The sequence below is a fragment of the Anser brachyrhynchus genome (genome assembly GCF_964034855.1).
Source record: "Anser brachyrhynchus genome assembly, chromosome: 17".
NCBI lineage: Eukaryota > Metazoa > Chordata > Aves > Anseriformes > Anatidae > Anser > Anser brachyrhynchus.
The window spans coordinates 853160-874365 of record NC_137710.1 but is presented as its reverse complement, the minus strand read 5'-3'; the positions used below and the strand labels follow the sequence as shown (position 1 = coordinate 874365).

The 21206-nt window shown below is 52.2% G+C and overlaps 1 protein-coding gene across 4 annotated transcripts in view; it reads right to left on the bottom strand.

Moving 5' to 3' along the window:
• LOC308179202 (uncharacterized protein) overlaps positions 1-21206 on the bottom strand; it is a gene marked incomplete at its 5' end in the record, with an annotated part of 50659 nt that overhangs the window by 17145 nt on the left and 12308 nt on the right. For all 4 annotated transcript variants that reach the window (XM_080559020.1, XM_080559019.1, XM_080559021.1 and 1 more), the window contains one exon: positions 280-11149. The remainder of the gene's footprint in view (positions 1-279; positions 11150-21206) is intronic.

Below are 21206 nucleotides of genomic sequence, written 5' to 3'. Positions count from 1 at the left end.
AGCGACAGCAGCCAGGTAGGAGCTCTCCCTTTCTAGTTTGGCCTACGACAGGAAAACAGAGTACAACTGCTGTGTGCAGGAGGAGGTTTCTTCCCAGCCTGCCCATGCACAAGGTGGGACAAGACACGGGCAGCCAGCAGCCCGTGGCATGGAGCCAGGGAGCCCAAGGGCAGATACATCCTTGCCAAAGCCAAGTTTCCAGACCAGCCTGGTTGGAAACTCATTCTCAAGAGACAGGACTTAAGTAGGTCAAACACAAGAAGTTATCCAAAAACATACCCTGAAATTTCTCTTTGTTGTTTCTACATTTGGTGAACCCACGCTAAATTATTGCTCTATCAACTCCTTTCCTTGCTCTGCTCTTCTTCCAACCTCAGTAGTCTGATGATCCATTTTGGCCCCTATCTTCAGGCCTTGGTGGGGGATAAAAGGAAACCAAAATATTCCAAGACATCTGTGACTAAGAGGTATCTTGGAATAAGCTGGCTACAACCATCATCTTTGTCTTCTCCCTCCAAATGCGTTTCTGGACCAAGCATAACTCAGATGTGCTCTCCACCACGATTCATTCTAGCAAGTGCACTGAGCACACTCACTAGGCAGCTTAAAAACACACACAAGAAAGGGCTTAGCTTTCTTTTGAAGGCTCTACCAAGGGCAAGGGGGGAAGCATATGATTGTAAAATGATGGAAATCATCTGCTACTTGACCTTCACTAATGATGGATGGCCTGTTTGTGAAGATCATCAGCTGAAAGCCTTCACTCTGATGCATCACCTGCAGCTGCAATGAATTGAGGGGAAAGCCTGGAGTCCTTCCCCACATCTCTCAGGCTTGTGCAATACATGTGGGAATAGTCCAGTTTCTGGTGACCAGGATGCTTAAGTTTACCTGTATGAAGTGAATATAATCTGCATTTGGAATCTGGACTGTTCATGAGCCAAACGCAGGGGCCAGCTTGTGGCTCAGCTTCCCATGTCCGCGTGTCCCAGCACAAAGTCCGTGTGTCTCATTAGGGCTAACTTCAAAACAGACCTTGCCCAAGAGCTCAGCAAAGCTGCAAATAATTTAACTTCCAGTACTGGCTCTTTGCCTCACTCTGAGTCATATGTTGCTGAAGGAATTGTTTTAATCTACAAATTATTTTCTTGTACTAATTCATTCTGGTGAAATAAAACTATTGCAAATTGCTATCAGCCTAAAACCAGATATGCTCGGAGCTACCTTGTGGAGAGTTCTCTCTTTGCTCTCAGTGATAGGACATTCAAAAGTGATCTATGAGTTCTTTGTGCTTGCGTGGTGCTTTCCAGCTGAGGATCTCAATATGGCTACAGGGATTCTCTTTTCTTTTTACGGTGATCTTTATTATTTGAACTTGTTGCCAACAGAAAGAAACGAAAGAAGCCAAAAGCACAGAAATAAAGTGAGATGGAGAGATGCGGATTAGCTATATTCTAACACACTCGGATGCAGAATGTCAGGAAAGTCGCTCAGGTTGCCTAATCTGTCTTTGTGAAAAGGGACTAGGACTGCAGAGACAGGAGCTAAGAAACTGCTCATTCTCCTTATCTGTCTCTTATGGCCTTGGACTAGCTCTAAGGTGTTCAAAAAAGATTGGGCCACCTTTCAGCCAAGGTTACGTGTGAGGAGGTGTCAGGGGAAGATGTTCTTCAGATGCTCCTGGGTGCAAAACTGGCTTCTTCTCAGCACTCTCCCAGTGGCTTCTGCCAGCCTCTGGAAAGCAGCCGCGCCTCCAGCTCAGCCCCTGAGGCTCCCCTGCTGCTGCAGGAGGGGGCAATGTGCCCAGGCATTTCTGGGTCTGTGGCAGGTAGTGGAGCTGGCAGAGGAAGGAGGAAAATGCAAACTCAAAGAAAACTTCCAGAGGGCTTAGTTAGAGCTGGTAATTAAAGGAGTAAAGGTACATAGTGCTTTATCCCACCTCCTGCCTCTTCAAGAAAGGGAGATTCGGATTATGCATTCGGACATGTAACAAGGTCCACTGGTTTGGAACAAGAAGTCTGCCAAAACGCACAGCCTTGGAAGGGGAAGCTGAACAGGAGAGAAGGCTGAAATCGCCCTGGTGCCGTCTCTGCAAGTGCAAAGAATATTAACATCCCTCTGTGGGAGAAAAACAGCCATCTCCAGCAGAGAGGGCGGAGAGCGCAAACCCCATTCCCCAGCTATGTCCTCGGATCTCATTTTCCTTGGCCAGATGTACTTCCCGATTGCCTCTCCCTGGGAGGAAAAACCCGTGCATGATAATTATGGTTGGCTGAGTCACGTAACTGCTGCTCTTTGACTAAGGTTTCAGAAGCGTGTTAGAATGGTACAAGCTCTTTTCAGAACTGCTGTCTCCTGTTTGCACAGGTAAGCAAGCTCATGACTGCATTGTCTCTGATGTCTGCCTAACATCCCCGGGCAAGCAGTATGCTGGCCTGGGACACAGTGCTTGGAAACTCAAGCCAGGTGCACAAGGAGGGGCAGCACCCACGCAAAGCTCCTCTTTGTGTCTGGGTCTCCAGTGTGGAGCGCTCAGCAACGGCCAAACGAAGCCCCACGACCAGGACTGTTTCTCTGTATTTCAGGGGCCTTTTCTGACTGCCTGAGTAAAGAGGCAGTGGTGCCATCATCAGTGGAGCCCCGAGATGATAACTCACTGCAATATCACAGTGAGATGCACGTCATGGTTTCCACTCTGCCACTCCAAGTGTAGTTCTGGTGAAGCAGAGCACCCAGCGATTTCAGCTCAGCAGGGGCTTAAAGTTAAGCGTATGCTTGAGGCTTTTATGAGTCACATAGAAAAGGAATAGATTTGCTACAAGGACGCAGATTTCATTCTGAAAAGGTGCCTCTGTTATAAGAGGACACGTCCTGCAGACATGGTGGTCTGCAAACCAGGGACAGCCAGGCAAAGTCCTTCACATGCGCTCCCTGGACTCAAGGCTGCATCAGAGTTTTCTGTGTGTGTTGGAAATGGGACAGATAATGATGTTCAGCACCCAGGTTTGATTTTGTTTGCTTGTTTCTAAAGCCTAGATTTTTTTCCTGTGATTTCAGAAATACTGTTTTGTGCTAGATACCAAAATGTCAGTTAAAAAGACTGTGGTCTTTGTGTGTGTGTAGGTTGTATAACCTCTGCTGTTCCACGGGCAAGTGCTTGAAGGAGTGTTTGTGCAGAGCTAAGCAAACAGATGAAAACATTTCTGTGTATATAAATTTCATTCAAACATAGATTTCAGTGTAACCATGTTTGCAACCTTTTATAATTTTCTTTGCACCTGTGTTCAAGTGGTGGCACTGGCCCGATCATGAAAGCAGATACTGTACTCAAGTATGTCCAACAAGTTTCACAGTCTACACTTGCCTGCAAAATTCAGAATACATAACCTGTCTGGGACTGGTTTACTTCTGTAGGTCTGCGAGATGAGAGCGGTGCCAAGAGGAAGAGATAACCAGCAGCGTGCTGAACACAGCTTCATGGCAGTTTTTGTGTGAAAACCATCAATGTGGGCAAAGCATTAGAAGCTCAGTCTTGAATGACACACTCATTCAGAAACGTGAAAGAGATGTAATAGAAACTCATTAATATGGAATTTTCTGTTATTCATTGGTTCCTCAGCTCTCCACACACGTGCATGGAGAAACAGCTAAAGAACGGATGCTGTGCTGCTTGCAGTGGTGGTTACCTACATGTGCAGCCCCCCGGTACCCACTAGAAGGATTCTCATTGCACCATTTAAGGCACATCAGGCTTTCTCCGACACTGGGAGACAACAATTTTTGCCTTCAGATCATTTTTTCTAGTTGCCAGAGCCTAAAATAGCTCTCTTATTCATGGCGAAGCAATGGATGCAATTCACATTCATTATCGGCGTGTCATTCACAGCCCATGCACCCATGGTAGCTTTCCCCTCCTCTCGCACTGCCACTTCTTCCTCCTCAGCTCCCGGGGGATGGCAAGGTGCCTGATGACATGGATTGCTCTCATCTAACCTGCGACCCATGTCAGTCTGTCAGCTGCTCCAGCAGCCGAGCTCAGTGAGATGGAGGAGCGCCGCAGCCTCGGCAGCGATGGAAATGTCCACGGCCATGAACACAGCGGTGCTGTCGGCGAGTGCCCAACAGCAGGAAGCAGCCGCACCAGACGCCCCAGTTTTGGAAGCACTGAAGCCTCTGCATGCCGGTGACTCAGCGCTGGGCAAAGCTGGGTCTGCCCAGTATAACCAGCACAGTGACTGGCTCTGAGGGCTGGGACACAGCGGGAGAGCCGGGGCGGGTGGAGGGCTCCCAGAGGGGAGGCCACACAGCGGGGTAGGTCACAGGGGAATGGGAACCATTCAAACACCTCTGAGCTAAAAGCACTGAGTGCTGTTTGCTTAGACTTATTCTGAATTATCTGCATACCTCTCACTTGAGAAAACTTAGGGGGACTCCAAAAGTCTAATTTGGCCTTAAACTCCTCTTGAAAGCGCATTGCTTCTCACTGCCTGATAATTTGCTCAGATCTCCTGCTCTCCAGGTGGAAGCAGCAGCACCGATGTGTGAGTTCACTGAGCCCTGTGGGGCCACAGCAGCAGGAGCGAGGCGTCTGCAGCCAGCAGACGTGGGGCCTGGGGAGGGCAGATCCTCTTGCGGGCCCTTTCCAGAGTTATTCCCCCAGCAAACACCTCCGCCAGCTCTAGCAGAGCCCTGCAGGACAGGCAGCGCCGCAGCTCTGGCTGGGTGCTGGTGCTCGGGGCTGACCCTGCCGGCCCTCCCACGGCTCCTGTTAGAGCCGCCACCCGGTCCCCTTCACTCCAACACCTTCCCGCACAATGTGGCCCTTTTCTTCCCCAGGCCATATGTTTAGTTTTACAGAGGTGAAAAAACCTGTGCAAACAGCGAGCTGCAGCGAGCCACAAGCCGCTCCAGCCCGCTGCTGCTCCGTATCCCACAGAGCTGCAGCTCCTGGCTGCACACCTCCAGCCTGGCCTGCTGTTAATACTCCTCACATGCTTCCGTGTAAGTGATGGAGAAAAGTGTCAGGCTGGGGAAAAGACAGATCACGAGTATTTCTGGCCCTGACATTTTCCTCCAGATATCTGGATTTCCATATATTTGAAAACCTAATATAAACAACAGAGAGAAAATTTGCATTTCGGGCAGTGAGGAATGAAAAATGGAGGCGGCGTAATGTATTGCTGCTCGAAGAAGAGGAATGACAGTGGTAAAGTCGAGCACACACGACAGCACCCAATCGGCTTGTGGCAAACTCATTTCCTGGCAGAATATAGGGTTTCATCTGCTGGAACATTTAATAGGCATCAAAGAAAGATCACTTCCCTCCTCTCGGTGCAGATTGAGAGCCTTCGCTCTTGCTTTATTTTTGCCATTTTATTAAACCCTTTATATAGTTTTAATACAATATGTATGATCCTCCTGAAAACAAATAAATTCTTAGGCGCTTCCCAGATTCTAAGGATTTCTAATGGTTACGTATGTTTTATTTATATTTTCAGAGAGACATTAAATATGTGATGTGTAAAAATATGCAAAAAAAAAAGATCAACTCTAATTTATTGCTTCATACAGAACAACGCTATGTTATGCCGTTAATTCGCAGATCTGGGCAGAGCCAGCCCAGGGAAGGGGCTGAGCATGCTCACGGGTTTTGCTGCCTGGTCCATAATCCTCGCCTTCCCCCGGGGCGTGCGCCTTCCCCACGGCCACCCCGGGCTACGTCAGGAGGGCGCTGGGAAGCCTCAGGGAGCAGCACCCAAGCCCCTGGCATCAAGGAGCCCTCTCGCAGGTGCCGGGCTGTTTCAGGGCAGCAGCGTGGGCGCAGCCAGCGCTGACCACCGTGGCTCCTTACACTGATTTTCCTGCCACGCGTGGGAAGGGCTGGCTCCTAGGCAGCTGGCGGGGCCCGGTGCGTGCCACACCACGGGGCTGCGGCTCTCCTCCCGTCACGCACAGGGCTGCCCGTGGGAGTGCTGCCATCCCCCCGCGCCCCCTTCGCTCCCCTGAGGTAGGGCTGACAGCTTGTCACGGCCACGGCGCGTGTCTGCCGGGGGACGGGGCGGGAGAGTTCACCTGGGAGAAGTGCTCTCGGTAGTGCAAGGTGCAAGGCAGCTCACACGCAAGGCCGGCCGTGTGACAGAGCACCTGGCTCACCGTTACCAGGTTTTCTGTCCCTTCTGAATGCCGTCTTTAGTGCCTGTGACTTCCCAAAGCCAGCATGAAGAATAGGGTAGGAGGAGGGAGCACAGCATGCTTTTTGATGGCAGCGTTCAGCAGAGCTGGAAGCAGAGTGTCTGGTGAACTTTAGTTAGGGCTTGGAGCAGCCTTTTGCTTTGAGGCTCCCTTATTTAGGAACAAAAGAAATAGATCAGAACATTTCACTGCTTCATCAATTCTGGTCAGGTTCAGTCTGGCCACACGATCTCTCCAGCTCAGGCACATCCTTGGCAGGGAGATCCTGCCTCCTAAACGCACACCAGCACGCAGGCGCCTGCTGCACTCGTGTGACTGACGCCTGCGCTGCTCGGAGGGCGGCTCGCCACCAGGACATGGTCACCGGCATGGTGCTGCCTGCCGCAGTGTGCTGGTGCTCGTGCCGCTTGTCTGCAGGGATCAGCACCAGCCTGGAGCATGCCTCACCAGTCCACATCTCGCGCCATGGGCACAAATGTGGGGTGTGACATTAGCTGCATGCTGCAGCACCCCGCTGCGATAGCAGAGGACCCTGGCAGGGGCTGGAGATGGTCAGCGAGACTCAAGGTATTCGTAGCAGATGAGACCTCATCACAGAAATAACTTCACTGGTAAAAGCTACAGGGACAAAGACGACCAAGCGTATGTGGCTTTCACCAGGAGGCTCCACGAGGTTCTTAATGTCACTGCAGAATGTGCTGAGCCTGTAAATGCTTATTGCAACACCCTAATTGCGTATTACAGATCCATAACTCTGGCTACGTGGTAAGCATCCTCCTGCAGAGGCGTCAGGGACACAAGTGAGACTTTTACAGCCTTTCTATCTTGGGCACTTTACAGTTATTTTTAATACCACCAGAGAGACCCCCATAAATCTCCCCAGGCCCCTCCTGCGGAGGCAGGAGCCGGTGCCACCGCCCCACGCTGCCGGGCTGCGCGCGCTCTGCCTTGCTGGAGCACGGCTCCCGCTGAATACATTATTTTTGGTCTTGTGAGCACAGCGATGCGAAGTGACCTCCTGGTTAAGGGTAACCTGCGCTAACAGAGCTGTAGTCATGTTGATTCAGAATATCTTTCATGTGTGTCCTTTAGAAAAATGTATTTGCAGACGACACGATCAGAGCTGGAGCTGCGGGTGCCTTCCGACGCAGAGCGTGACACACGCCTGCACTTCTTGCGGATCGTTAGATCGGACACGGGCGTACACAGATAGAGGCAAGAGCTGGGTTAGCCTCCAGATCCAGCCCCTCGCGCCGTGGTCGTGTCGGGGTGGCAATGCTGGCTGTGTGCAGCCCTGCTCTTCCCGCTCTGCCTGCAGATCCAGGCTTTTACCAAACCTCTCCTTTCCCTCAGAGCTCTGCGTGTTCCAGGGGGAAGCTCTGGAAGGTCTGGAAAGGACAGATCCTGTATGCAAAGCCATGCCTGGAGCCAGGTGTCAGTTCTGAATCACTATGAGGCTGGAGACCTGAGCTCGGCAATAACTGAGCTCTGGGTCTGCTGGCCAAAACCAGAATAACACAATCAGAAGAGTTAGCTTTCTAGTTATCCCAAAATGAAAATGACAATGAAAATGAAGAGGCAAAAGAAATTATTCAGTTGTCCCTAAACAAAAGCTTAATTTTGCTTACAGCCTTATCTCTTTACTTACATACCTGCATTTTTAAATGAAAAGAATTAAAAAAAAAAAACAAATCCAGAGCAGGGTAACATCTTTTTAAGGATGTTTGAAATTTTGAAACACATTTTCCAATTAGTTTTGTGGATGAGGCAACTCCCAAGGTTCATTTGAATGCCTCCAGGTGCCCCCCGACATCCAGGCGAGGGAGCTGCTCCCCGGCAGTGCCAGGAGCTGCCCGGGCTCCCTCCTGCGCGGGGCGGCCGGGGGCAGGACGGGGCAGGCAGAGCCTCCCCATCCCTCGGGGCACGCTGCAGCTTCCCCGGCAGCTCGCTGCCCACAGCATGAGTGCAGATGGAAGAGAACAGAGAGAGGAAGGAGAGAAGCGTTTTTGCCAATATTCTTCTTAGTTTAAATTCTACAATTAGATACCAGGGATCGCCATCGCTGACTGCTCCAGCCCTGGAAGTGATTTTATCTCAAGGCAGTGGATATGCGAGCGGCTTCTCCAAGGGGCTGGGAAGCAGATGGGAGGTGGCGGGGTGCCCAGCTCTGCTGGCCGCCGGCCGGCCGGCGCGGTGGGGAGGGGGCAGCGCTGCCCCCCCGGCTGGGCTCAGGCTGCAGCCAGCAGCTGGGCACGGCGCTTGCTGACCATGGCCCCGCGGCCCTGCAGAAAGCCCTCGCCTTCTGCTCTCCTGGAGGGGAGCGCAGCGCCCGCTCCGGCCGCCTGCCCGAGGGACGCGGCGCCGGCTGCTGCAGGCGCTGGGGCTCAGGGTGTGACGGTGCTGCCATGCGGGGTGGTCTCCGGGTGCCTGGCAGGAGGATGCTGCTGCTCGCTTGTTATTAAAAGCAATCCCTGACTGCTTTTGTTTTTCTCCCCCCAGGTTTGCCAGTTCGACTCCAGCAGTGGTGACGGGCAGGCCCGGCTCTCACTGCCCGTCAGGAGGCACCTGGCGGTGCCAGGCAGACCAAACTGTGCCCGTCCTTGTCCTCAGCAGCCGTGCGTGGCCCTGGGCCCCCTGCCCAGGGAATACCCCAGGCCCTAAGGACGCACGGTCCGCACAGCTTTCCTCCGCGCTGCCAGGCCCAGGGACCAGCCCTGGCACAGAGGCATCTTTTCTTCCTTGTCCCCACTCCTTCACGGCTCCCGGCAGATTAGGAGCGGGGCACAGGACACGGCACCTACGTGGCGTGGATGGAAGAGGATGCAATTCCAGCAGGCCGAGGCCACACGCGAGATGCCACTGCCATTCCCACTAACACGAGCGTTTGTTACTACACGGGTGTCTCAGCCCTTCAAGTGGGGAAATTGCCTAGTGCTTCTGAGAGCTTCAGCCCAGCCATGCCTCTCCTTCCCTGCACCAGCACTTCCCCCAGAGCCACCAGTTTGGCGGCAGCTTCGCTCCGCAGTGCCCGAGGCTGCAGGTCCGGCCCTGCCTGCCCCAGCAGCACGGGCACGGCGCTGGCCGCGGCTCAGCCAGGCGGCGAGCTGCCCGGCCGTGTTTAGCTTTCCGGGTTTGTAGTTGGAATGATGATTCTCATCACCACTTGAATTTAATTTAAATGGTTTGCTTCTGCTTTCATTTTATTGGCACCCATTATATCCCCCTTGTACCTCTGGCATTTCCTTAATAGTCTTTTGACTCATCTGCTCTCAGGAGGAGAAACATTTTTTACAAGAACAATATGAAGTAACAGTTATAAAATCTGTAGCCTGGTGATAAATGTTAAGGACTCATATTCTTTTATTGGAAATTGCTGTCTTTCAAATGTTTAACAGATTTGTAAAAATAATTTCTCCAAAAGGTTACGGTTCTATTGAACTCCATTAGAGAGAGGCTGTGCTCTAAATCATGCACCGCGTCCAGGAGCCCTCGGAAGGGGACACACCAAAGTCATAACTTTCTCCCTTCATACACAACATCGGCTGGCTCCTTTCCAGCATTATTCCATTTCCAGGACACTTTCCTTGACCCTTGGGTCCTTCAGCCACAGCAGAGGGGGTGCGCCTGCCTGAATCCAGGCGTGAAATTATGAAGGAATGGGCCTGCGGTCGCTCCGCTTGTGCTAAGACCTCAGATGTGAAATCGCCACTTTTTTTTCCCCTTCTCCTCATACTGGCCTGTCGCATGCCGGGCGGAAAAGATTGTATTTATCACCTGTCAGGGTTTGGCAGAGCTGAGTTACGTGGAGCAGGACAGCATAAAATTATCATACACAAGCATGAAATTACAAAATCGCTCGGAACTGAACAACAAAATTATTTCATTTCTGAGGGAGGCCATTCCATTTTTTAGTCGTGACACCTCAACTGCCAAACTTTGAATTGAAATTGAGTGTGAGGTGCATGGAATATAGACAGCAATAACAAGCAAAGGCATGTAAACTAGCCATGCAAATACACTACATTAATGGCCCCAGAAACCTCCCACAGGAGATATGTAACTAAATAAATGTCACATGTCCCAATAACTCAACTTTTCTTATACATTGTAAAATGAATTATGCCGCAATCGGAGCAGGCTGCTCCTGCGACGGGACTCCCATTTGCTTGGCATTCTCCTGGACGGCATATGTTTTTTTGCTTTTTCTCTCCCAGCATTTATTATCGGAGGTAGGTAAACACTGCAAACATGGGATCACAGGACGGGTCTGATCTGCAGGGGGGATGCGGCGCAGCAGAACGGGGATTCTGAACCGAAATCTGGTGACGACGTACCCATCCTTTGTAAGAACCTGCCTGCAGTCGTTAAGATGTGTGGGAGCAAGGAACGATGCTATTGCATCTCATCCCAACTCTAAAATCCCCCGGACCTCTGGAGCAGAGCTAACATTTCTATCTGGCTGTCGCAACCTGGTCTCAGGGCTGCTCTGTATGCACCGAAAGGTCTTGCAGAATTGTGCAGGGTTTATTAGGCTGCTTATGCAAGCCAGGCATCACGCAGGGAGGTAAAAGCAGCTCTCTTCCCAGTTAGCTTCCTCATCAGAGAAAGCTCAGCCCGGCAAGCCCTCGCTCTGTCAAGGAAGAGACATCGGCAGTAATTGTGGTGAGGAGTAAAAGAGCAGTTCCATTTTATTGCAACTAGTAGCATCCTGATGACTGTAGGCAAGGCGGTCCCAGAGGAGCAATATTTTATAAACACTATTTGTGTCAGAGCTTATTGTGCGTTTGCCTGGCCGTCCCCGGGGAGGGCCGGCGGTGTGAGGAGCGCGGCACCCTGCGCTGGCGGGGCAGGGCAGCGGGCGGCAGCCCCCGCTCGGCTCGGCGGGACGCGGCGCCATCCATCACGGGGGCAGCGGGGCTGTCAGCTCCCTCCGCCGCGCTGATGGGCTGTGCAGGGTCTGAGCGGAGCAAACCAAATGAGATGTTAAATAAAATTAAAGGCAGAGTGAAACGGCAGTCCGGGATTGGGAGAGGCACCAAGCTGCTTCCCGCTGGCTCCCGTCACCTGCCCCGGGGGCACCACAGGCTCCTGCCGTGCTTTGGCTGGTGGCTGCTGGCATCCTGCCTGGTGGCCACCGGACCCACAGGGGGTCAGCCAGGTGGCCCCGAGGGCTGCGGGTGCCAGCAGCTCCTTGGACCCTCCAGGGCCAGGCACGGTGCAGGATCCCCGCAGGGAGCCCAGGAAGGGCACGTCCAGGGAGGGCATCCCAGGGTGGGCAAGGTGGGGCTGGAGGGGCACAAGAGGGGCTGAAACCAGCTGAGGGCAGCCAGCTGGGAAGGTTTGTCCATCCTTCCTTCACCATGGAAGCCTTTACTTCGTTACACCATTTTTTGTCCCACCTGCAATGGCTCCATCACTCCAGCTTCACGCAGCCTTGCGCAAGGTGTGGCCCTCACCCCAGGTCCCCATTTTAGTAGCTCCACGACCCCACGCTGGGCCATGCAGCTGCAGGGCTTGGCCGGCACTCGCTGTGCAGAGGGTTGTGTCCCCCCGCTGCCCTCTCCTGCCCGGCTGAGCGCCAGCCCAGCTCCAGCCCTGCAGCCCAGGGTCATCCTGGCACACCGTGTCCCGCCTATGCCAGCAGTGAGGAGCGGGAGCCGGAGGATTTGTTGCTGTTTTCAGCAAAGACAATAACAAATCAATCAGACCGAGAAAGGAGACAAAGCCCATCATCGAGGCCACGGACTAGAAGTGCCAATTTTCCCAGTCCCAGGTGGGGAGAAGCTTCCCACCTTCACCTGGCTCTCAATAATGAAGTGAGGCAGGGCTTTCACCCAGCTGCAAGTCTCCCAGCCTTTCACAGAAACTTTTGATCTCAGTGGATTGATATTTATTAACCATTGTTCTTCTGCTCCGCTTGTTTTAAAATATGGAGAGGGATTTTGTAAGGGTCAGAATTTCAAACTGGCGCCCAAGCAGTACTTGGAAGGCAGCCCCATGCCACAGAGAGTTTCAAGAGAAAAGAAATTCCTGGTGATTTATGATGAAGGAGGCAGACCCGGCCTTTGCTTCTCTCAGGCAAGCCTTTGATGCTGCCCCTTTAATCCTTAGCCACCTGGTAGTAATTATAACTGTAAGATAGTCTTTATATTTAATTAGAAACAAGGAAATGCTTCTCTCTATAATGAGAAGCCTCAGGCGGTGGACCCTATGCTTCCCCCACCCAGGTACGCTCTGCCCAGCCCGCCCGGGTTCCCGTGGCACAGCAGCAGCAGCGCGTGAGCCCTGGGGCGCCGCGCTGAGCCCTGCCGGCACCTCGGGGCACCCTGCTGCTCCCCATGGGTGCAGGAGGCCGGGAGCACCGCGGCACAAAGGGTGCTGCAGGGAAGGGCAGAGGGCTGCAGAAACTCCTTTGCAGGAGCCATCTGGATAAAAGTCCAGCCGTGACCGGGCCGGCGCGGTGAATGGCCGGGTGCTGGAGCGCAGTGGTGACATCTCGGGTGGCTCCTGGTGGCCCTGAGCAGCCGCGGCAGGCGCGGGAGGCACCAGGCGGTGCCGATCGCAGCCACGGTGCTGCCTTGCAAGGGGAAGGAGAAGGTAGGAAATTATAATCAGTTTAAGTCAGTTCAACTTCAGTTCCCAGAAAAATATTGGAACAAATGATCAAACAAACTATTTATAAGCACCAAGAAGATAACAGGGTGAGTAGCAGCCAACATGGGTTTGTCAAGAACAAATCGTGGCAAACCGATCTAATTTTCATCTGCGACAGGGTAATAGGCCTTCTGGATAGAAAAGAAGCAGTAAATGTCATATCTTGACTTTAATAAGATTTTTGACACCGTCTTATATGACATTCTCACAAGCAAGCTGAGGAATCATAGTCTAGATGAAAATACTATTTGGCGAGTGTAAAACCAGTTGAAAAACTGCAGTCAGAGACTAGTCATTGATGGTTTGCTCTTGAAGAACTGCAACTAGGTTTAGCCTCTGTACAGTGCTATCGAGTGTTACCGACCTATATGATGGAAAAAGAACATAATTAATAAATTCAAAATTTCTGAATGCATTAAAGGACAGAATCAGAATGGCAAAGACCTTGGAAAATGCTACAAATTACTTGAGAAAAATAAGGTTTACCCTATGGATAAGGTGCAAGGTACTGAAGCTCAGTGCAGTTGGGGAATTACTGGTGTGATAAGAGAAAAGCATTGAGGAGTTATCTGAGAACAGGAGTTGAACTTAGGCCAACAAAATCATGATGCTGAAGGAAAAGCAAACTATTTGCAGGCAATTATAAATAGAAACGCGTCATCTGCGATGCGCGGGATGCAATAGTTCTCACCAAGTCAGCAACGGCGAGGAGCAGCTGAGACACTGCTCCAGGTCGTGGGGGCAAGGACCGAAGGGCAAAGCCCACAGGTGGGTGAGGAGAAGGATCAGAGATCTGCAGCACCTCGGCCGAGCGAGGGGTGCGGACAAAGGTCTGCAGACCTCGTGTCTTCCTACCCGCGCCCGCCGCCATGCCTCCTGCGCCAGGCTCAGAGCGTGATTGTGAAAAACAATTTTGTGTGCTTGTTCCTGTGCTGGCTCTGGGCAGCACCGCCCTGTGCCCAAGGGCCCCCTGGGGCTCTCTGCACACCCCTTGCCCCCCTGCCAGCCCAGAGACAGCAGCCAAAAGCACACCCGGCGTCATGCAGTGGGGCTGGGGGGCCTGGGGCAGCAGCCCCCTGCAGACAGCTGAGGGCCCCGAGGCACCAAACCCTGAGAGCAGCATTTTTTATTATATTTTTTTTTTTTAGCAAGATGGGTTTCTGCCCATGGGAGATGGGCTGCAGGGCCTTCAGTCCTGTCCCACAGCCAGGCGTGGGTCTGGGGGACAGCAGCGGCTGGTGCCCTGGCTGCGGGGCCTGACAAGGGTCAGGGGATGAGGAGGAAAGGGCTCACTGCCGGCGTGACGCCCCTTCCCTTTGTGCCGCAGGCTGCTGCGGGCACGGCTCGGGGAGAGGCACACGAAAACATTTCTGATGCAGTCGGACCCCAGACCTCCCCCCCTTCCCCAAAACCACAGCCCCAAGACCCCGCAGGGCCCCCTGCGGCCGCGGCTGCCGGCGCTCGCTGCAGATGTGCCGGGAGAGCCTGTCCACAAAGAGTTAAAGGCTGCTTCGCCAGACTGTGAATTCTCAGCGAGTCTCCCACATGCAGCCAAACAACAGCTTGACATTTTCCATCCTTCACGAGAAAGACAAAGGCGTGAAGATATTCCCATGATTCCTTTCTGCATGCCTAACTATGAGCTCAGGTGCAGCAGCATTTGCCCTGGACCGGCCTCATCAACATGAAGGGCGAACTCATCGTTTCTGCATCTTTCCTCGCCACTGCTTGATTAATTGGCTCACAACGATGCTGGCTGAATACCTAATGCTTCTCCTGTCCCTGTTCTTTCTTCACAGCCTTTTGCTGCATTTACATATACTTTATATTCCATAATTTTCACACACACAAAAAAATGGGAGCACATCTCAGTAATTTGATGTAATGACGGCATGTCACCAAAAAGAGGAATTAGAAAAATCTGTAGGTATTTAATTTATTCTTGTTTTTTTTTTTTCAAGTAGATCTCTCTGAGAAAGGCATTAATATTCATGTGCATGAAAAAAAAGTACTCTCGAAAGGAAATTTCCAGCATTTTAGTTTAAATTAAATACATTTTTAAAGAAACAATATTTAACTAATAATGCTTAAAGGCAAAATTAACAAAAGTAGCAATTTTTACCTACAAAAGCAAGGTTTTGTCTCAGGGGTTTCCAGTAAAACTGCCCTAACAGGAAAATAGCATGCTGCTTTTCTGAGGAAGGATTCAATGAGAACAAGACGGAGGGCATGGGGAAATGAAAGGCCTTTTAAATTACCCCAGCTGTAATTTTTGCCTAGGCGTGTTTCACTCGCCCGCCGTGTCTGAGTGCTTCCAGCAGGGCTCTGAGCTGCCCGGGCCCCGGGAGCTCCCCCGCGGATGCGCGGCGCACACCGCACCGGGACGGGGAGGGGAAGTCTGCGGATGCTGGGGTCGGTTTCCTTGCACCTCATTTTTTCAGTTAAGCAGGAGAAAGGGAAAAGTAGAAATCAGAGGGGTGATTTTGCAGGAAACGAGCACACGCAACGTATTCAGCAAACGGAACGCAATGACTGGTAGGGTAATTCCCCCCAATTAACTCCTCCACCTCGGCTTATCAGGACCAAATTAAAAGGAAATATGGAAAAAATAAACATTAACTTTTTTTTTCCCCCAGGATTTCATGGCAAAAGGCAGTCCGGACTGCCAGAGGCTGGTGTAGTTTACGGAGGCACCCTGGGAGGCTGAGCGGGGTGCGGAGGAACAGGCGCGGCACAGCTGCAGAGGGGGGGACCCCTGGGGGCTGGTGTCCCCCAGCCCTGCTCCCCAGGGGTCAGCGGTGGCACCGGGGGCTCTGGTGGGGGCAGCGGGGTGGCAGAGGAGGGCTGGGGCCAACCACGGCTGTGTCTGGGGGCAGTACCCCTCAGGCTTTGGGGCGGGGGTCCCAGTGGCCTGCCCTGGCCATGCTCTGCCTGGGCTGCTTATAGATGGGCACGAGCCAGGGGCAAGCACGGGTACCCGGGCAACCCTCTGCATGTTGCCCCTTCAGCCGGGGCCGGGAGCTGCCTTTGGGGTGGCACCGCCGGCCCCACGGGGCGCCCCGCTCCGCCCGCGCCTGAAATGATCCATGGCTAGGGGAGGCTTCAAGGATGCACGTCCTTGAAAAGGGAAAAATAAATCTTGAGGCCTGGGATTGCCTGTAAATTCTCCCTCGTTAGCAGGGTTAGGAACCACCTGGGAGCTGGGCAGGGCCTGACTCGGCCCCCTCCCCGCCGGCTGCCCGGGGACCCTGCTGGAAACGCCGCCTCGAAAGGACGCTGCTGGGGTCTTGCAGGCGCCTTGGCTCTCCTCTCTGCCAGAGCAAAACTGTCTTAATCTGGTCTTCGGGAAATAAAACTTCCCATCTTTGTCCTGGCACATTACAGAAAGATTATCCCCTGGATTAAATAAAATTATAGGGTTTATTTCTCAAGTGTGAAAGCCTGAGCCTGCCAGAGCGCCAGAGGCAGGGGCTGGATAAATGATGGGAACAGTCCCCGCTGGTGGGAGAAACCCGCTGAACGCCGTGCCATTAGGCAGGGCTGCACACACGGGCGGGAGCTTCAGCAAGGTTTTAAATTGGTCTCCTGATATTTTATGAAATAACTTTTTTTTTCCTAAAGTACTTCTTGATATTTTTATGTTTATATATTTTAACTTAGGATCGGACTCATAAAAAATACATGAGGAGTAAGTGGTTTCTGCAAATGTTTTATACATGATTTGGGAACAGATACTGTTCAAAGCAAGAATATTCCTCGCCATGCCAGCCTGGGCGAGGACACGGCAGGGCTGGGTCAGCCGCGGGCGGAGGCGGGTGCCTGGCACCAGTGGTGGGAGCCTGGAGACGCAGAATTGCTGCCACTGCTCCATGTCATCAGATGGGCAGCATTGGGCACCCCAAAATCCCCAGCCTGAGGTGCCCGTGAACACAAGCACGCTTCCCCGGAGCCCTGCAGGCTCTCTCAGCACAGCTGGCCTGCCCGGGACAGCTCCAAAACCAGCTCCTGGTGCAGGCGGGGGGCATCGGCACAGCGCCCCGTGAGCCGCACACCCCAGAGCCAACATGGGGCTCTGCGGCAAGCACCTACCTGGGCAACTGAAGCGTTAATGCCATATTTCATTTGCTTCCTCTGTTGTAGCATATATTATCTTTTTTTTTGACTGTGTAATACGATGCAAAGTTTTTTAAATGATACAATTGTATTCTATTATATTCTGCTCTTCAGGGAGACTTTAGGCTCATTTTTTGCATGAATGATACTCACTCGATGCATTTCAATACTGACACAGATAGCACTGTAGGCACACACAGCAGATAGGGTTATAGCAAGTGCACAGATAAATGCAAAAACATATGGCAACACAAGGAAACCCTACATTTTTTATTATAAAAAAGCAGAACACATGTTCCCAGATACAGTGTGCAGGATCTGAAAGATGGCGTTACTGTCTCCTTCAGATGGATTTTTATAGGATTTGCTTAAAATAAAATCTAAGCAGGGATTCTGTGCAAATTTTCCCCTTTGGAGGATTGGACTGTGAATCAAATTTTGCCTGATCCACAGATGAAAATCAGTTTGGGGGGTTCTTCTCCGGGTCTCCAGCGAGCGTTTGTCCAGCTTAACCGAATTTAGCATAATCTCTGCTCAAATGAGGCCCGGGGGTGGCAGAGCAGGGCGTGCCGTGGGTCAGGAGCGAGGGGGCAGCAGGAGCAGCGCGGAGGCAGAGCCCAGCACCACCAGGATGATGCTCCCACAGCCCAGCCCAAGCAGTGAGCAGGAGGGGCTGCAGCCCCACACCTCCTCCTTGCCACAGGGTGCCCGTGTCCCTGCACAGCCGCGGGGAGGGCAGAGACCCCCGGTGCCCCCCTGCTGCTGCCCCGCTGGGCTCTGCTGCGGCGGGGTCTCGAGGGGAGCAGAGAAGGACGCTGCGAAGGCTGCCTGGCTGCCTGCGAAGGTCTTAAAAGAAATTATAGCCTGCATAAAAATATTCACTCCAGCCAAGGGCCCTAAAACATTCCCCTGAGCATTGAACAGTGACTGAAAGTATATTACCGTGCACTTAAGGTTACTGTAGTAACCCAAGGTCAAATAGCAGCGCGTTATATCCAGATGACTCTGGGATGGATTTGCTTCAGTGCTGGATGGCAGCAGCAGGGAAGGCAGAGGTTTCACCAGGCGCTGGAATTTAACTCAATATTCAATTTACTCTGGAATCAATTTTGATGGAGTACAATTCCCATTTATAATACCAGGTTATTGCCAGCACTGCTGTTTGATTAGACACCGGCAGACTCAGGCCCAACACATCCCCAGCCCCCTCCTGCCCCAGGGCAGAGGTCGCCCACCCCCGTGGCCGCCGGAGCCCACCCCACTGGTGCTGGGGCCGTGACGGAGCCACCGGAGCAGACCCACGGCGAGCCCCCCGCTACCAGGCGCGGCTCCTGTGCACAGCCTGACATCCAGAGATGACACAGCGGGGCGGGAGAGGTGATATTTCTCTCTTAACTTTAAGTTCCCATGAATTTCGAATTCTTTTCTCTGAGGGGCTAATTATATAATTTCCATGTTTACTCTGTGCAGACGGATCTTGTAAGATGGTGCCCCAGGGACACGAGAGCTGGATTTAAACCCCAGTTAGGTAGCACTCGACGGATAGCTTTATGGCAGGGCTCACATCACACCCGCTGCCTGTTCATTTGTTTTGTAGGGGTATCTGCTGCTGCTTTTTGCCTCCGCTGCCTTTGATGATTGGTCACTGACGCTTCATTTCCCCATTGCTGCTCCAAAGACAAACCACCCACCCCACGCTCAGCCAGCACAAGCTCAGCACCCGGGGACGCTCAGCCCCCCTGCCCAAACCGTGCCCTCCCTGTGCTTCCACAGCCCCCATCACTGCCCCCAGCCAGAGACCCCGAGGCTCAGGCTGCAGCTGCTCCTGCGAGGGCTCGGCCATGCCCATGGGCTCTGGTGGCCCCGGGGCCCCTGCCCCGCTGGGACCTCTCTTGCACGCAGGGGATGAGCCTGCACCCCATGGGCTGCTCCTCACCCCCCAAAGCCACCGCAGTACCTGCGGGACAGAGAAAAGGGGAGGCTGCTCGCGCTCCTGCCTAAACCACCGCACGAGGGGCACGTCATGAGGCTTCGTTCTCCCCTTCGCCCCTTGGGAGTACATTTCCCATAATTGCAGGGCTGGAGAAGCCGTTTTTGCCTCTTACTATTCACAGCTATTTATATTTAACATATTTAGGCTCCCTGGGTCAGAAATGGAAATTATTCGGCACCTAACCTTAAAGTTACAACTGCTGCTTAGTAACCAGATGCTGAATACAAAAGGGAAAGCTTTTAAAGCTGCACAATTTAACAAAACAAAAAAAAGTACAGTGTGGGGAAAAGTTTGTATCGTTTTTCCTGTGGAAACAGGAGAAAAGCAAAGGCAAGGAGATTATTCATTTGCAAAGTTCACAATTCTCAGAGCCATGAGCTGTCCCTTTAACCACCGCTAAATTGTTTTCTGACAGCCCTTGCTGCAATTTTATCCCCTGACATTTGATTTACATATGATCTTTAAGCACTACCACTGCTGTAATAGCTATTTGGTTAATATTCAAATCACTCTGTGATGTCACATACCTTGATAGGTCATTTCACTGCAGCTTGGCAAAATGCATGTAAAAATAAATGTATAACTAATGAAATAAACTGATTAAGGGGAGAAATCAATCGTTTTACTGCTGTAGTGAAGATCTAGCAGTTAATTTAGCATGGATCTGCAAGGGTGCACGTTAATAGAACAGGCTCTCATCTAATTGGTGCCACAGTAAATGAAATACAGTAATATTCCATGATGCATTGGAAGAGTTCACTTCATTTTCTCTGCTCTTTCCTGATAACTGTTTACAGCACAAAGGAGCTTTATTTATTTCCCCCCGCAGTGGCAGAAACTTGTAGCTGCCAGGTTCACCACCACCACCAGCGCACCTGAAGCCCTCCTCGGCTGCATCTCCAGCCCCGTTCTGTGGGTGCAGCAGCCGCTACTTCGGTCACTTCTGGCTTTTTCCCCTTTTCTCACCGCTGCCAAGCGCCTGCAGCGAGGCCGGGGTCCGGCAGCCCGCACCGAGCCCTCCGAGCAGCCGCACTCAGGTGAACCTCACGGAGCCTTCCGACGGTTACAGTAAGTAACGGAGCTCCAGAGGGCTCTGTTAATTTCCCAGACATTTAATCAATATGATGCTGCCCTGTTCATTACAGCTGTCAAAAATATGCAAAAAGTCCCATCTGGTCCTAACAGGTACAGAGTCTGAAATCTCTGGTCTAGAATAATCAGCTGACTGACTAATTACCGCACCCCATTTCTCCTAATTTAAGGTCATCCCGTTTAGCAGGAGTTACCACCTCAGGTTTAAAAGAAAACTGTAAATATTTGAGAAATGCCATCTTGGAGCAGCCCGCACTTGGAGCGGCCGCTAGCCCGTCCTGAAGCGGAGCAGAAGGGCAGCAGCAGCAATGGGCTGAGAGCGGGGCTGCCCGCCCGCTCCTGCACCGCCAAAGAGCCTCTCCCCTCCCCAAAAATATTTAGCTGTATTAAAAAAAAATAGGGGAAAAATGATCTATACAAAAGCTTTGCATAAAAAAGTGATCAATGCAAATTCCTCTGAGAAAATTGCACCAACAGATGGAATCAACCCATTTCCAGCAAATGCCTCTGGCTGTGCAGATGGTAATTATAGGATGTATGTAAATACGCAAGCTCTAGGAAGCACAGCAACACGCACTGCTGAATTTAGGCATTGTAGGGGGATGCCGGCTCGGCCCTTCCTAGGCCCTTTGGCAAGAAGGAAGCTGGGACTCGGAGAGGTTTCCCACCACATCTGCACACCCACACTGCTGCCGGCGCCCAAAGACTGCAACTCCTGCCCCCAAACTTCCTGCCGCGGAGACCCGTGAACCCGGGCGTGCTGCCGTGCCCAGCCCCACAGCCCCCCCGTCCCGCACAGGGGGACGAGGCCCCGCTCCCCTCCACGTGGGGGGGGACAGCGTGGCCGCTCCCGAGGGACAGCGGGCTCATCCCCACAGACGGTCACACAGGACTCTCGTTTTTCCACTTGGGCGTCAAAAGCCATTTCCAAGGCTAGCGGATTTTTACTTTATGTTCCTGTTGACAACTGTTTTTTCCTTCTGAGAAAAGTGCTTGCAGAAGTTGTCTGTGGTAAAATGTTAATTGGAGCCAAGTAATTAGACAAAAGATAGTTAGTGATCTCTCCAAAGCAATAAGCTTTCAGTGCTTTGTTTTAGTGCTATAATAATTACTGTCGTTCCATGAAGTGCTCCAGCGTTTGGCAGGAGGGGTCCACGAGTGG